The 14529-nt window shown below is 31.9% G+C and overlaps 1 protein-coding gene and 1 long non-coding RNA gene across 3 annotated transcripts in view; one reads left to right on the top strand and one right to left on the bottom strand.

Moving 5' to 3' along the window:
- The window catches only part of LOC114349398 (netrin receptor UNC5C), a 1236422-nt gene that overhangs the window by 815892 nt on the left and 406001 nt on the right, over positions 1-14529 (bottom strand). The window lies entirely within an intron of this gene.
- LOC126882777 (uncharacterized) lies at positions 3260-4965 on the top strand. Its single transcript, XR_007697384.1, has 2 exons — positions 3260-3601; positions 4082-4965. It is a non-coding gene; the product is annotated as an uncharacterized LOC126882777 (long non-coding RNA).

Below are 14529 nucleotides of genomic sequence, written 5' to 3'. Positions count from 1 at the left end.
TTCCTGCAAAGAAGGTTTCAAACATTAGAGATGTTGGAAACTGAAAGGAAAGGGACAGACCAGAAACAACAGACATAGGAGAACATAAACCGTGGTATGTCATGAAGAGCATAAACCGTTCAAAGGTGCGAAGTTTTTAAATCTACAAGTACGTGAAAGAAAATTTTAAAGGAAGATAGTAGTAGTAATTTATTACTCTCCTAGATGGGCAGTACATATATAACCAAAAATTGTGGAAGAATCGATATACAATAATGGGCTGAACCTATAAGTCTGAACCAATCAGAATATTTTGTTCTAGATAACCAAAGGGTTAGAACCAAGATAATTGTTTATTATAGGTGTTGGGTGTATATATATTATGTCGAAATGAGTTAATAGTTTTATCAATCGTGAGGGCATGAATAGCATTTATCAACTAATCGAAGTGTGTGTATGTAAATAGATATTTTACGGTACCTTTAAGTTGAGTAGCTCGTCTTCTTCTTCAACCTAGTCGACTAGGTTGGATAGGTTTGGTTTTCTGGCACTTTGTATGGGTTTAAAACTGTTTATAAAACTGTGTTGTTTCACTTATGATAGCTTATACATGACTAAAAGATGCGTGTGTGCGTTATCCGGAGGATGCCTCTCTAAGCCCTCTTAAGTGGATTAGGGGTAGTGCCTACAGGGCCGTACTGGTAACGTAGTTAAGGCGTACATACACAAATTAAACTAAATATACAAATGAATAAGAATAATTATTAATTACTTAGTAAAATTAAAGAAAAAATATGTGGAGGGACAGTACATTCCCACCCACCAAAACGCATATTTACATTTTAATCAATATATTGTAGAGGGTATAGCTTCACTAAAGGTCACCTAAATTCCACTTTCGCGGTTTGTATGATGGCGACGCGAGCAATAGCATCTTTATCGAAAATTAAAGTTTTAATTCGACCCATTTGCCATTCAAAGGGAGACTTGGTCTCATTACAAATTACAACTTTAATTTTCGGTAAAGATAGTATTGCTCGCGCCGCTATCGTACAAACCACGAAAGGTGAACTAAGGCGACCTTGAGTGAAGATATGGCCTCTACCATATATGTATTAAAATGAAGATATGCATTTTGGTAGGTGGGAATGTTCCGTCTCTCCACATATGTTTTCTTTAATTTTACTGAGTAATTAATTATTTTTATTCATTTGTATTTTTAGTTTAATTTGTGTGATTTGTGTGTGTGTAACTAACTAACCCACCTAAGAGGGCTTAGAGTAGCATCTTCCAGATAATGCACGCACGCATCTTTTAATCATGTATAAGCTATCATAAGTAAAACAACACAGTTTTATAAACAGTTTTAAACCCATACAAAGTGGCAGAAAACCAAGCCTATCCAACCTAGTCGACTAGGGAGAAGAAGAAGACGAGCTACTCAATGTAAAGGTACCGTAAAATAGCTATTTACATACGCACACTTCAATCAAACTAAATATAAAAATAAATAAGAATAATTAATTACCTAGTAAAATTAAAGAAAAAATATGTGGAAGGACGGAACAAAAAAAATATGGGAAATATTCCTGTTTACGCTTCTAATCGATTTTGGAAACCGAAATCATCATTTCTACAATCTATAAATATTTACTCTATTATAACTATTTTATTTGGAAGTTATTATTATTTCCGCCGCTATTAGGGCATAAATGGCATATAAATCTGAACGGATAATTCGTTCATAGCTCAGTGTACCCAAAAATAACGTCCCAGCCATCTGACAAAAGCGATAATGTCCAAAAATATCGCAAAACATGAATGAGTCCAGCGTACCGCAACTAACCCGCAATTTATTAGGAAACCCGATAAACCCCATCCCCGATATAAATAAACAAACAAAAGCTGCAGCCCTTTGTTCGAATCGGATGCTAAACGACGCATTATCTGCCTATTGGCAGATAATTTTAAATTCAATTCCTACAGTCAAACTTTGTTCATGGAAATTAAATCCAAACATTTGCTCAATTCTACACCCAATGCATTTTTAAGAGAGTTTAAAAATTTACGCGGCCTGGCTGGGAGCACTTCTCGATGAAGAGTTTCTGTTTTGCCAGCGATGAAGAGTTTGTTGTGCTTGAAGATTCAAGTAGATATGCTGAACAAATATCTCCGAGTTGACAATTCACTTGGTAAATTGTTTTATGAGAAAATCTGACAGAATTACAGGGAGATATTGAAAATACGAGAGGCTTTCTTATACATTGAAAATACGAGTGGAGGATGTACTGAATTTAAGATTAAAATGGGGGAAAATTACGTATTTTTAATAAAAATAATGATATTTTCCAAATACATAAAATTACACTTTTTACACAAAGAATACGCTTTTTACACTGCTATGTGTACAGCATGAAGAGCATGTGTTAGATGAAGAGGGAATTATGATACTATAAAGATTTTTCAACCAAATCTATAAAAAAGGAAAATTCCCTCTCCAATGGCTTGTATCTACCTTTTCCCTTTGCCAAAAAAGAACAACGCAACAAAGTGTCAAGACCACCGACTGATAAGTCTGATAAGCCATTCCTTAAAAATATTCCTCAAAGTTCTTCACTACAGAACCTCCACAAAATGCGATAAAGTTATTGGTTGCTCACAATTTGGATTTCGAAAAGGCCTGGGTACCAGGGAAGCACTAGTTGCAACCCAAATGCTAGCTCAGAACTCCTACGATCAAAAGAAAGATGTAATGATGTGCTTTATAGATTATGAAAAAGCCTTCGATCGAGTACAACATCATAAACTCGTACATATACTAAAATAACTCGACATAGATCAAAAAGACATTCGTTGCATAGAAGCTCTTTACTGGAATCAATCAGCTGTCGTCAAGGTGGATAATGAAACAATGAAGTTCAAAAAATTCTCAGAGGTGTAAGACAGGGATGCATTCTCTCCCCACTACTGTTCAATTTATATTCAGAAAGTATCTTCCAGGAAGCTCTTGAGGAATGCGAAAGCGGCATCAAAGTAAATGGTACCTGGGTCAATAATATACGATATGCGGATGACTCGGTCTTAATAGCAGACAATATAGAAGACCTCCGAAACCTTCTTAATAAAATTGGAGAACATAGCAAGAACATGGGACTTAGCATCAACATAAAAAAGACGAAGTTCCTTATAATCAGCCTGTAGCGATTACGCTATTAATTAAATAAATTCAACTAGAATTCCATTCAATTCAAAGCCCCTAAATAAACCCTTGTGTGACGCTAGTGGTCAGCGTAGAAATATATACAGTCGTCTACAGCGCAGGCTTGCCCACTGTCGAAAGGAAATCGAATTTCCGATGAAGATCAATGATTTAGTCAGGTACGCTCGCTCAAAAGTAAACATGCAAACGTAAAATCTTCAGAGGGACGAATTTCTGGAATAAATGAAATAAATGAATACCATCGGATAAATTACATACAACCAACTATTTCAAAAAACAAAGTTTCAATAAATGTTCGGAGTAAACAAAGTGACAAAGCAAGTAAATATCCAATAATTTGTATATGAAGAAATGAGCAATGCTGTTATGGCGTAAGCAATGAAGTTTGCATGTTAGTTCCAGGTAAGCCTATAGATCATTTATTTTGGATAAAACGGCTCTCTGATATTGTCTTTATGTTATTTTGTGAAGAAACACAGTAAAAATCTTAGTGATATGTTTTCATATCATTTGACCTTCTTTGACCATGTTTTTTTATCTTTATGTCTTCATTTTGTTTTGTGAAGAAGCACGGTAAAAATCTTAGTGATATGCTTTCATATCATTTGACCTTCGTTGACCATGTTTTTGCAATAGAATAATATAGGAGTTTTTGTCTGTTTTTATAATTAACATAAAAGTAATTAGTACCTTCGAGAATATTCGAACCAACACGCAGCTGCAACAAATTGACAGCGTCTGTCACAAGCTGACAGGATGCCTGGGCGATGTTTATTTGTTTGGTAAAAAAAAAAGATACAGGGTTGATCCGATGTTAAAATGTGTACTATTGCAATTTGATTGAGACTTTGATGTTTTATTGAATGTTATCTTGTTTTGTAGAGTTCGTCCCTATATCCAGAACCAGTTTTTTTTTGTAAACACAGAAACATACCAATATCTACTACCATTACCTCTACTTGATACAGGAGCTCTTCCACACCGCGACAGCTTTACATTGGACTTTATAGGAGCCACGAGGACCTCACCCATCCTATTGGACTTGATTTGGATCAGTGATTGTAAAAGCTAAGCTAATTTTTATCTATATTATTTGCATTTCATAGTACTATTTACCTTTTGTTTACATTTACTTTTGTGAACTTCTTGTGTGCACACAATCAAGCAACTTAAGTATAGAGTTTTGAATAAATGGGGGGGTTGGTTTTTGTTTTTATTAATAATAGTAGGGTATAAAATACATGTGTTAAAATAAACTAGATAATGGTATAAATAATAAGTAATTCAATCAGTTTTAAAATTAAATAAGGGAAGGGGTAATAATAATAATTAAATATAATATATTATAGAGAGGTTTTAAATACTATTTGAGTGAGCATCATTTGATTTGCGTAGAGTATATTACCTGACTCGTTGTTTTGTTGAAAATGTTAGAATTCTCCCAGTGTCTGTGTTAAGTGTCATACTTACACATAGCCTGGTATTTGAGTGCTCTGGACACTTGTCAGTCCAATTAGTTTCTTTAATATATTACTAACCTTAAGTTAAGACTTTAGCTATTCACACGGACTTTGACTGTTTACTAATATATAACTTTTCCTTGGCCAGTAGTAGTGGTTCTTTTAATTATAGTGGCTGTTAGGTCCTCTCTCACTGTTATACCACCCACTACTACTGTTATTTATATGTTATGTAGATGTATAATATAAGATATTTATACATAATGTTCAATCATTAATTGTTGATAAATATATCGATTGTTACTATTTTGATTTTTATTTCAGTTTCTACTATACAGTATATATGTTATAGCAATACAAGTTAAATATTGATTTGTTTTTGTATTCAGGTCAGTGTATCAAGTGTTATTTTTTCCCTGTCGTTTGTTACTTAAAAAAAAAAAAAATCTCAACCGTTTGGTTGAGTTGGCGCCCATTTCCTTCTCTCTTTATCGTCCCTCTTATCTCAATCGATCTCCAGCATTCTTATCTAGTTGCCTTCAATTTTTGTATTACCCTGTCTCATTTTTTTTTCCTCGTCTTCATCATTTCCTTATCTCATCTCTCTATTTGTATATCTCAAAGCCAATATTCAGTGTATTGAAGCTAGCCCGAACACTCACTTGAGATATAGTGTCTCTTTGCCTATTTGATTTGCTCGTCTGAGCTAAGCCATTCTTCATTTGTCTCTTAAATCTCTGCTCTTCCAGATTTCCCCCTATTTTGTCAGTTCTTCCTCTTCCAAACCTCAATACCCAGAGTTTTGGGTTACAAGCCGTCAATTATGTCAACATCAAAATGCAAGACTAGCATATAACAACCAAGATGTAGAGCGCGTAAGAAAGTTTAAGTACCTGGGAACCTGGCTATGTGAAGACTGGATGTCGGATATGGAAATTAAATGTCGGATAGAAAGGGCCAGAAGTGCATTCATGAAATTCAGAAACGTCTTTACGAACTCTGACTTTGACCTAAGCCTAAGACTAAGATTCACGAAATGCTACATATGGTCGGTGCTACTATATGGCATGGAAGGATGAACTTTAAAAATAAACACAATGAATAAGTTAGAGGCATTTGAGATGAGGATTTATCGACGAATCCTTAAAGTTCCCTGGACCACACGAATAACAAATGAAGAAATCCCGAGAAGAATTGGTACAACTGCTATGCACAATTAAACAGAGAAAAACGGCATACCTGGCGCACCTAATTAGAAACGAAAGATACCAGTTTCGGCAAACCTTAATTGAAGGAAAGATCGAAGGAAAAATGGGAGTGGGCAGGAAGAAAATGTCATGGCTCCGTAATGTCAAACAATGGACAGGACTAAGAAACATAGGAGACCTAATAGAGAAGAGGGATAGAGAAAAATGGTCAGACGTGATCGCGAACATCCATTAGTGGATTGCATAAAAAGACGAAGAATGTGTTCAGCATTTTGTTCTATGCAATGGAAGCATGGACCCTCACGGAAACAATGTGAAAGAGGATTAAGGGTTTTGAAATGTGGGCTTACCGCAGAATGCTGAGGATATCGTGGATGGACAGAGTAACAAAGCAAGCGGTAATGCAGCGGCTATACAAAGAAAGAACAGTATTGAATATCATAAAAAGAAGACAACTAAATAATAGAGTACTTTGCCCACGTGATGAAAAATCCGAAATACGAAATTCTACATGAAATTATCCAAGGAAAGATAGAGTGAACGTCCGCCAATGGTATAGAGTGAGCACCACACTATTTAGGGCAGCTGTGGACAAAGTGAAATCACGCGACTGTTTGCCAATATTCTGGAAGGACAATGCACTTAAAGAAGAAGAAAAACATAATATCTTTGAAACGACATTTTTATTTAGTTTTTTTGGAAGTAGTATTTTTTGACATCAGGGTTACAATTTACATTAAACTAACTGCCAAAGTGTTTAAAATGGTTTACTGTTCTATCTTCTCTACATTAAGAGAAAGCAGACCTACATATATATTAATCTTTCCAATTGTCATCCACTTTGCCTTTGAAATGTTAATTTTACGGCTTTTCTGATAACGCTTCACTAACCAGATTTAGTAATGTCTGGAAATCTTTTAAAGTATCTTCAAGAACGATTATACCTTCAGCGTATCTGATATTGTTGATTACTTATCCGTCTAGTTTACTCTCTTTTGTCCGTCATCCAAAACCTCTAAAAAGATTTCTTCAGAGAAGCAAGATGGAATACATTGATATAAGACTCCCTGAAAAATTGGGTCTTTTACATCTGGTCATTCAGGAAAAGATCCTAGGTAAACGTCTTCCTGGTAGAAGAAGTACATCATGGCTGAAAAATCTAAGGCAATGGTACGGAAAATCGACTACATCGTTATTCAGAGCTGCTGTCAATAAAGTCACAATAGCGAATCTGATATCCAACGATCGATTAATTAGAAGAACTGCTGGAACGGTTAGCTGTGGATCCTGAAGTTCTAGGGAGCATAGCGTATGCGGATGATTTGCTGCTTATCATAGATGCTAATTCAAGAAGAGAACTAGAAATAAAATCAAATGGAGTACTTGAAAACATAAATGAATGGATGAAAAAAGTTAAACTAACTATATCAGAAACAAAAACAACATATAGCCTTATAAAAGGAAGACTTGAAAGAAATCCAAGTATACAAATAAGGGGAAAGGCAATAAAAAGAACAAAAATAACTAGATATCTTGGTATCATAATCGATGAACCAAGACTCTTTACAAACCATATAAATAGCGTCTGTGAGAAGGCAGCGAAAGTCATGCATTGCATTGCAAGCCTAGCACAAAGGGAATATAGAATTCCGTTCCAGCATATGCGCGTATACCTGAGTACGATACTTGCCTCAATTGTAGGGTACGGTGCAAGTGTATGGGCACACAGACTAACAAATAATACAAATATTGAAAAACTGAATAAAGCACAAAGAGATTTCCTTGTTAGAATGACAGGAGCCTTCAGTACTACGGCAACATCAGCTTTAACAGTCTTGACTGGTGTAATGCCCATGCACTTGGAAGCACAAAAACGTGCATGTAGATATTGGCAAAGAAAAGAAAATTATGAAAAAATAATGCAATTAATGGGAATAGAAATCAGAACAAAAAGACAATTAGAAGAAATATTAAATAGAAAATGGCAAAACGAATGGAATAATTCACCTAAAGCAAGACGTCTCTATAATTTCATTCCAAATTTAAATAATATACCAAATTATTTTAACCCAAAAAAAGGATTAATACATTTTCTTACAGGGCACGGTCCGTACCCTACATACCTACATAGATTTAACTTAAAAGACAATCAATATTGTGAATGTGGAGAAATAGGCACACCAGAACACATAGTATTTATTTGCGAAAGACAAACAAATACACAAGAACTACAAAGAATGAGAAGAGACCTTCTTGGCATAAATATAGAAAATATAATACAAAATGAAGAATTATTTAATACATTAAACAATTTAGCGGACATAATATCAAAGAAACAATTAGAATTATATAATATTAGACGAAGAAGAAATCAAGTAAATAATATCCAACCTCTTTGAATTTAAATAAGAAATTATACAAAAAAAAATTAAAATTACCTATAAAAATATAAAATAAAATATTGGAATAATTAAATAAATATTTATATAATAAAAAATTAAAAATTAATATCAAATATAAAATAAAATAAATCAAAAATAAAAAAATTATTAATCAAACAAAAAAAAATAAACTAAAAGCCTGAAATTTTAAAACTCAATGGTCTGAGGCTCACCGAAATACCATTAAGAATATCATAAAGTCGATTAGACCTGCACTTAAAATTATTCGTGACTATTTTTTGATGAAGAATGCTGGCATTTCTCATCTGAGAATGAGAAATGGGAGCACTTTTATAAAAATTATATGTTCAAAAAAAAATTAATAATTTACCTTTTGTTTATTAGTTTTTGTTTATTTGTTATTATTTGTTCATTAGAATTATTTATTAGAATTGTTTACAATTTGTAGTTTTCATAATTAGTAGTAGATTAGGGCTATTGTTAATTAGTCAAATATAGAAAATTCTTAAAATAATAATAATGTAAAGATAAACTACTGTAATCCCATCAGGAAACGACCTGGATTAGTCACAAGAGGCCAGGTCATTTGTATAGTACTATAAATAAATAAATAAATAAATAAATAAAAAATCCAACGATCGATAATGGTCGTGGAACTAGAAGAAGAAGTATAATTCATAAAAGTATCTTAAAGGTGTGGCTCAACAAACTACCCGTGTTGAGCTGCCCCCCGCCACTTGCAAAAATTAAAAAACAAATAGCCCTGATTTATGAGCTATTTATGAGCTTTCATATTCCGCAAACTAAAAATTTTGAGCTCGTTCCACTGAGCAGGAATTTAATACTTTAGTGGGTTGGGCTGAGTCAGCCTCCCCCATGAAATGTAATGAAAATAAGAGAACCCTTTTGAACTCTTTAGGAAAAAGTGAAAAATAAAACATACGCCATTTCCACAAAAATTAAAATTTATAGTGATATTTAGAAAAAAAATTTTATATTAGCATAAGTAATGATTTCAACAATTTTGACCTATTTAGAATGCATATTTTTGAAAAAAAAATATACAATTTAAAAAAATCAGAATTTTTAAAATTATCGTGATTTTCATTTTCCTTTGATAATAACTCCAAAAATACTCAATATAAGTACGTAAAAAGTGATATACAGTCGGAAAAATGAAAGAATACCCATGAACAATCACATCAATCACTTATTTTGTATATACTGTCTTTTTCTATAACAAAAGTTTGTTATTTATAGAAAAAAACAGCAAATACAAAATATGTGATTGATGTGATCGTTCATGGGTATTCTTTCATTTTTCCGACTGTATGTATATCCAAATTTTAGTTTTTTTCTGTATAAAATATTTTACCTTTTTACTATTTCTCTAGGGTAAAAAATAACCGAGATAGAAACGTTTAAAGCCTAAATTTGGCTGCGAGAACCATGTAACCAGGGCCATCTAACCTTTTATCTTTTAAAAACTAAGGGGTTTAAAAGATTAAGTTTAAAGTGGTTTAATAGCCAATAAAATTAACTGGTTAATTATCAAATGGTTTTTAGACAAATCTGATATGGTATAAATTAACGGAGTTATTAAAAAAACAATAACTTTTTTGGAAAAATTTTTAAAAGATAAATTTTGAAAAATATTTGTGCATAAATTTTAATGCTATCAACTTGTTCGGGGACTCATTTGATAGATATTTCTAAGTACTTTGACAAATGTTTAATAACGTTATGTAATAAAATGTATCATTTTTCCGTTATTTACATAAGCTTAAATACTTATATTTAGGTACACGCCGAAAAAAATATACATTCAATTACCTATAACTCACTTTTAGTTATAGGCTATTGATTATATTCAAAATAAGATAGCTAAAAGGAACTACAACGTTAACGGGGTTTTATTATTTCTTATGGTCAATGGACATCTATATATGAAAAAACCGCGGAGTGCTACCATTTAAAGGGGTGCGTTTTTGAGAAATGGGTGAATTAGTCCCTGGGCACAGGTTACATTAGGGTGAGTTCTATGCACTTTTGGTATAAACATACCTACATAAAAATTGTTCCTGGTTAAATTTCCTATCTAAATATCGCTTTTTAAAGTCAATGATACTTTTTTTTACAAAAATATATTCAAAAGAAAAAGCACAAAGAAACCCAAAAGAAAGAAATTTTGTTTTTGTCCCATAACTTTTGTCCACGAGGATATAGGTATAGACATTGCTTTACAGAAAAAAAATCTACATATTTCTTCTTTAAAATGTTGTGTAGTAGAGGTAATTAGGATTTATAGTTTTCGAAATATGATTTTTCAAAGTTCGCCACTCACAGCAATTTTGGGCAATTTTCCTTGTAATTTCGCAAATATTGTTCTGGAACTTTTTTCCACGTAACTTTAGGTATATGAAATGGTACACGTAATAGAAATAGAAATTAGCTTTAAAATGGTCTACTGTCTAACGTTGTACGACTTTTTTTTTAAAGAGATTATGGTTTTTCAAAGTTTTATACTTTTAGCGATTTTTTATAATATAATATAAAAATAAAATTATATTATTATATGATATATTGTATATTATATAATATTATATTATATATTGTATATATAATATAATATTATATTATATAATATATAATACCTAATATAAAAAAATATTATTTTTTACATTTTTTACGATTATTTCTGAAATTTCTCATTATAACTTTTTTTCTTCTACATTTAGGCATATATTATATTATATAATAAAAAAAGCTTGTTTTGTTTACTTTAAAATTTTGTATTACAAAAAATTCGAGGATTATTTTTGAATAAGATATTATTTTTCAAAATGTAATAAGTACTTGCAACGATTTTTGATTTAAGGATTATTTTTTAAATTTCTCATTATAACTTTTTTTTTCTTGTACATGAATATACTATACAGTGCTAGTCAAAAGTCCGTACCCCCCCTCGTATCTTTTGAACGGTTATACCAATAATAGTGAAATTTGGAGGGAGGAAATAAACAGACGTAGGCTTCTTAACTAGTTATGACAGGTGACGTAATAGTGACAGATGACTTTACAGCGCCACTGTGACAGATAATTTTAAATGGGACCTTATAGCAAGTGACACCTCGTTTGAAAGGTATTGCAAATACCTATTCAGTCATACTAATTTTGTTTAAGTTTAAGCTAATTTTGATGAATAAATGAAATAAATATAAAATTGTAGCTTTGCATTTAATTAATAAAAATTCAAAATTCCGCCTATGAATACTTGTCAAAAAGGTTGACGATGACGTAAAAACTACTAGAGAATTGAAAAACGTCAACTCTTTTGACAAAAAACCCATAGGCGGACATTTGAATTTTTATTAATTAAATGCGAAACTACAATATTATATTTATTTAATTTATTCACCAAAATCAAAATCAACTTAAACCCAAAAAAATTAGTATGACTGAATAAAAATTTTGAATACCTTTCAAACGAGGTATCACTTGCCATAAGGTCCCATTTAAAATTATCGGTCACAGTGGCTCTGTAACGTCATCTGTCACTATTACGTCACCTGTCATGACTAGTTAAGAAGCTTACGTCCGTTTATTTCCTCCCTCCAAATTTCACTATTATAGGTATAACCGTTCAATAGATACGAGGGGGGGTACGGACTATTGACTAGCACTGTATATTACTGAATAAAGAGGGCTTACTTTCTGTTCTTTAAAATGGTGTATCACCTATATTTAAATAATGGAAACCGAGTGATTCTTTGATATTTTTTTACCTGTATTATTTAAAATTATTTCTTTTACAAAAATTACATAAACATTAGTCTCAGAAAACATCACTTTAGTTAAAATTATTTAAACGTTGACATTTAAAAAATTTCAAAATCAAAGTCCATCTCTTCGTTAGCATTAGCTTCAATATCTTCCTCTGACACCTTAGTTATCTTAGAGTCCCACAATTAGTACCCATGCACATGCACCCTTTGCAGAATATTGAAAAACTAATTCCTATCTTCCTACAACCGCAGTTTTTTGTACATCCTTTGGTACATTTACATGCTATTTTTTCAAGCAAAGCTTGTGGTGCAGGAGCTTTGACAGTAAATATTGGAATTAATCCATATTTTGAAGTTTGCCCGGCCGAGTCAAGTGGATCCAAAGTATTACCTATAAAAAATAAGATTCAATCATAACACACAATCACATAAAAAAGTTATAAGGAGAAATTTAAAAAATAATCCTAAAATCAAAAATCGTTGCAAGTACTTATTACATTTTGAAAAAGCATATCTTATTCAAAAATAATCCTAGAATTTTTTATAATACACCATTTTAAAGTAAACAGAATAAGCTTTCTTTTTTATTATATAATATATACTTAAATGTAGAAGAAAAAAAGTTATAATGGGAAATTTAAAAAATAATCGTAAAAAATATAAAAACTTGTTAAAAGTATAAAATCTTGAAAAAGATAACCTCTTTAAAAGAAGTCGTACAACATTATACAGTAGAACATTTTAAAGGTAATTGATTTCTATTCCTCTTACATGTACCATTGCATATGCCTAAAGTTGCGTAGAAAAAAGTTACAGAAAAATATTTGCGAAATAACAAGGAAAATTGCCCAAAATTGCTGTGAGTAGCGAACTTTGAAAAATCATATTGCGAAAACTGTAAATTTATTATTACACGTTATTAACGTCTTAAGTTAATTTTTACATAAGTTATGAATATTTATAAAAACTCAAAATTTATTATTTATTTTGCAATTTTCTAAGCAACCAATAAGGATAGACATATTCAGCGAACGCCATATTGAAGTTTTTTAAACGATTTATGAGTTTCTTACTCTCAAATTTGTTTAAAATGCTTAACATTTTGGTAATAGACGAAAAAAGCGAAAATTTGCCGTTTTTTGATCTTCATTTGTTTATAACTAAGTATATCATTAAAATCGGCTGCAGGAAACATATAGGTTATTATTATAGATGTCCATAATACTCAAAAAATTTGGTTTCGGCCTGGAGGGGGTTGTGTCACCAACAGGATATTTTTTTCCTTATTTCTCTGAACTATTGCTTAATTTTTTATTTTTATGAGTTTCTTGATTTCATGGTATTTGTTAACGTTTCTATTTTTATGTCTCCGTCGTACAACTTCCATCAGTACTAGGATCTCTTGTGTCGTCCATTCATTTTTTTGCCAATATTGCAGGTATTTTAAAGACTCTCCTACTTCCTATAAAATCGAGGTTTGTATGACGGGCCAACATTTTTTATTGATGGATGCTGTTTTCTTTTTATACATTCGCCATTCTGTGTATTTTAACATACAGTTGGTGGTATTTGTTTATGACATCGCCCAATGTGTTCTCACGATAGCTTTTTCGTCACACTTAAATGACCACTCCTCGATCAGTCTTTAATTTTCTTCAATGGTCAATAAATATTTACTATTACCGACAGTTGTTTATACATGCCCAGCCTTTATCTACAAAAAATTAAGGCCAGCAGAAAAACTACTTAATGCTTCTCCCTCAGGAGAAAAAAACTCATTACTCATTAATTAAAGAAGACCTAGGAAGGAGCTTCACAAAGTGATCTGCGAGTCTGAATGCGTTTTCTACAATGCAAACATAACCCGGGGGGACAATTTGTTTTAATTTAACAATGCAACAAAGGCTTAATCAACTATTTTACGAATAACGACAAGAAATACTAGATAATGTCTCCGGAGGCACTGACAACAATTTCTCGAAAAAGCAAATAATCAAGTGAGCCGGTGCTTTTAACAATTCACCGCTCACTTCGTTTGTTTTCTACTTAAAAGTCAATTAAATCAACAAGACGAGTAATTGAATATAAATTTGATTTTAAAAACGATTTTTAAACATTAGGTAGGTTGTTAGTTTTTAATTATACATTGGAGTTTTTTGTTTGGAAGCGCATAAAAACTCTTCAACTGCAACGGGTCGATGACACCACGTAGAGTTATTATACTGTGAACAACAAACAATTGTGTCTATCAAATCTTTCAAGGGGCAATAGATGGTCGATTTATACTCTACATCGAAGGCATGTTTTGTAATTGTGTATGAGTTTTTACGTGTGCTCTACCAATTCTTCCTTCGAGTGAATTAATTAAGGAGTCCTGCAGCCAGCGTCTCAGCTGAAAATCCTGATGAAATGGACTTGCATATATAGTCCAGGAAGCATCTATTTTGAGATGGACGTTGAGAGGTGACTCATTTT

The sequence above is a fragment of the Diabrotica virgifera genome, chromosome 3 (assembly GCF_917563875.1).
Source record: "Diabrotica virgifera virgifera chromosome 3, PGI_DIABVI_V3a".
NCBI lineage: Eukaryota > Metazoa > Arthropoda > Insecta > Coleoptera > Chrysomelidae > Diabrotica > Diabrotica virgifera.
The sequence above is the reverse complement of the archived record's forward strand: the minus strand, read 5'-3'. Positions and strand labels throughout refer to the sequence as shown.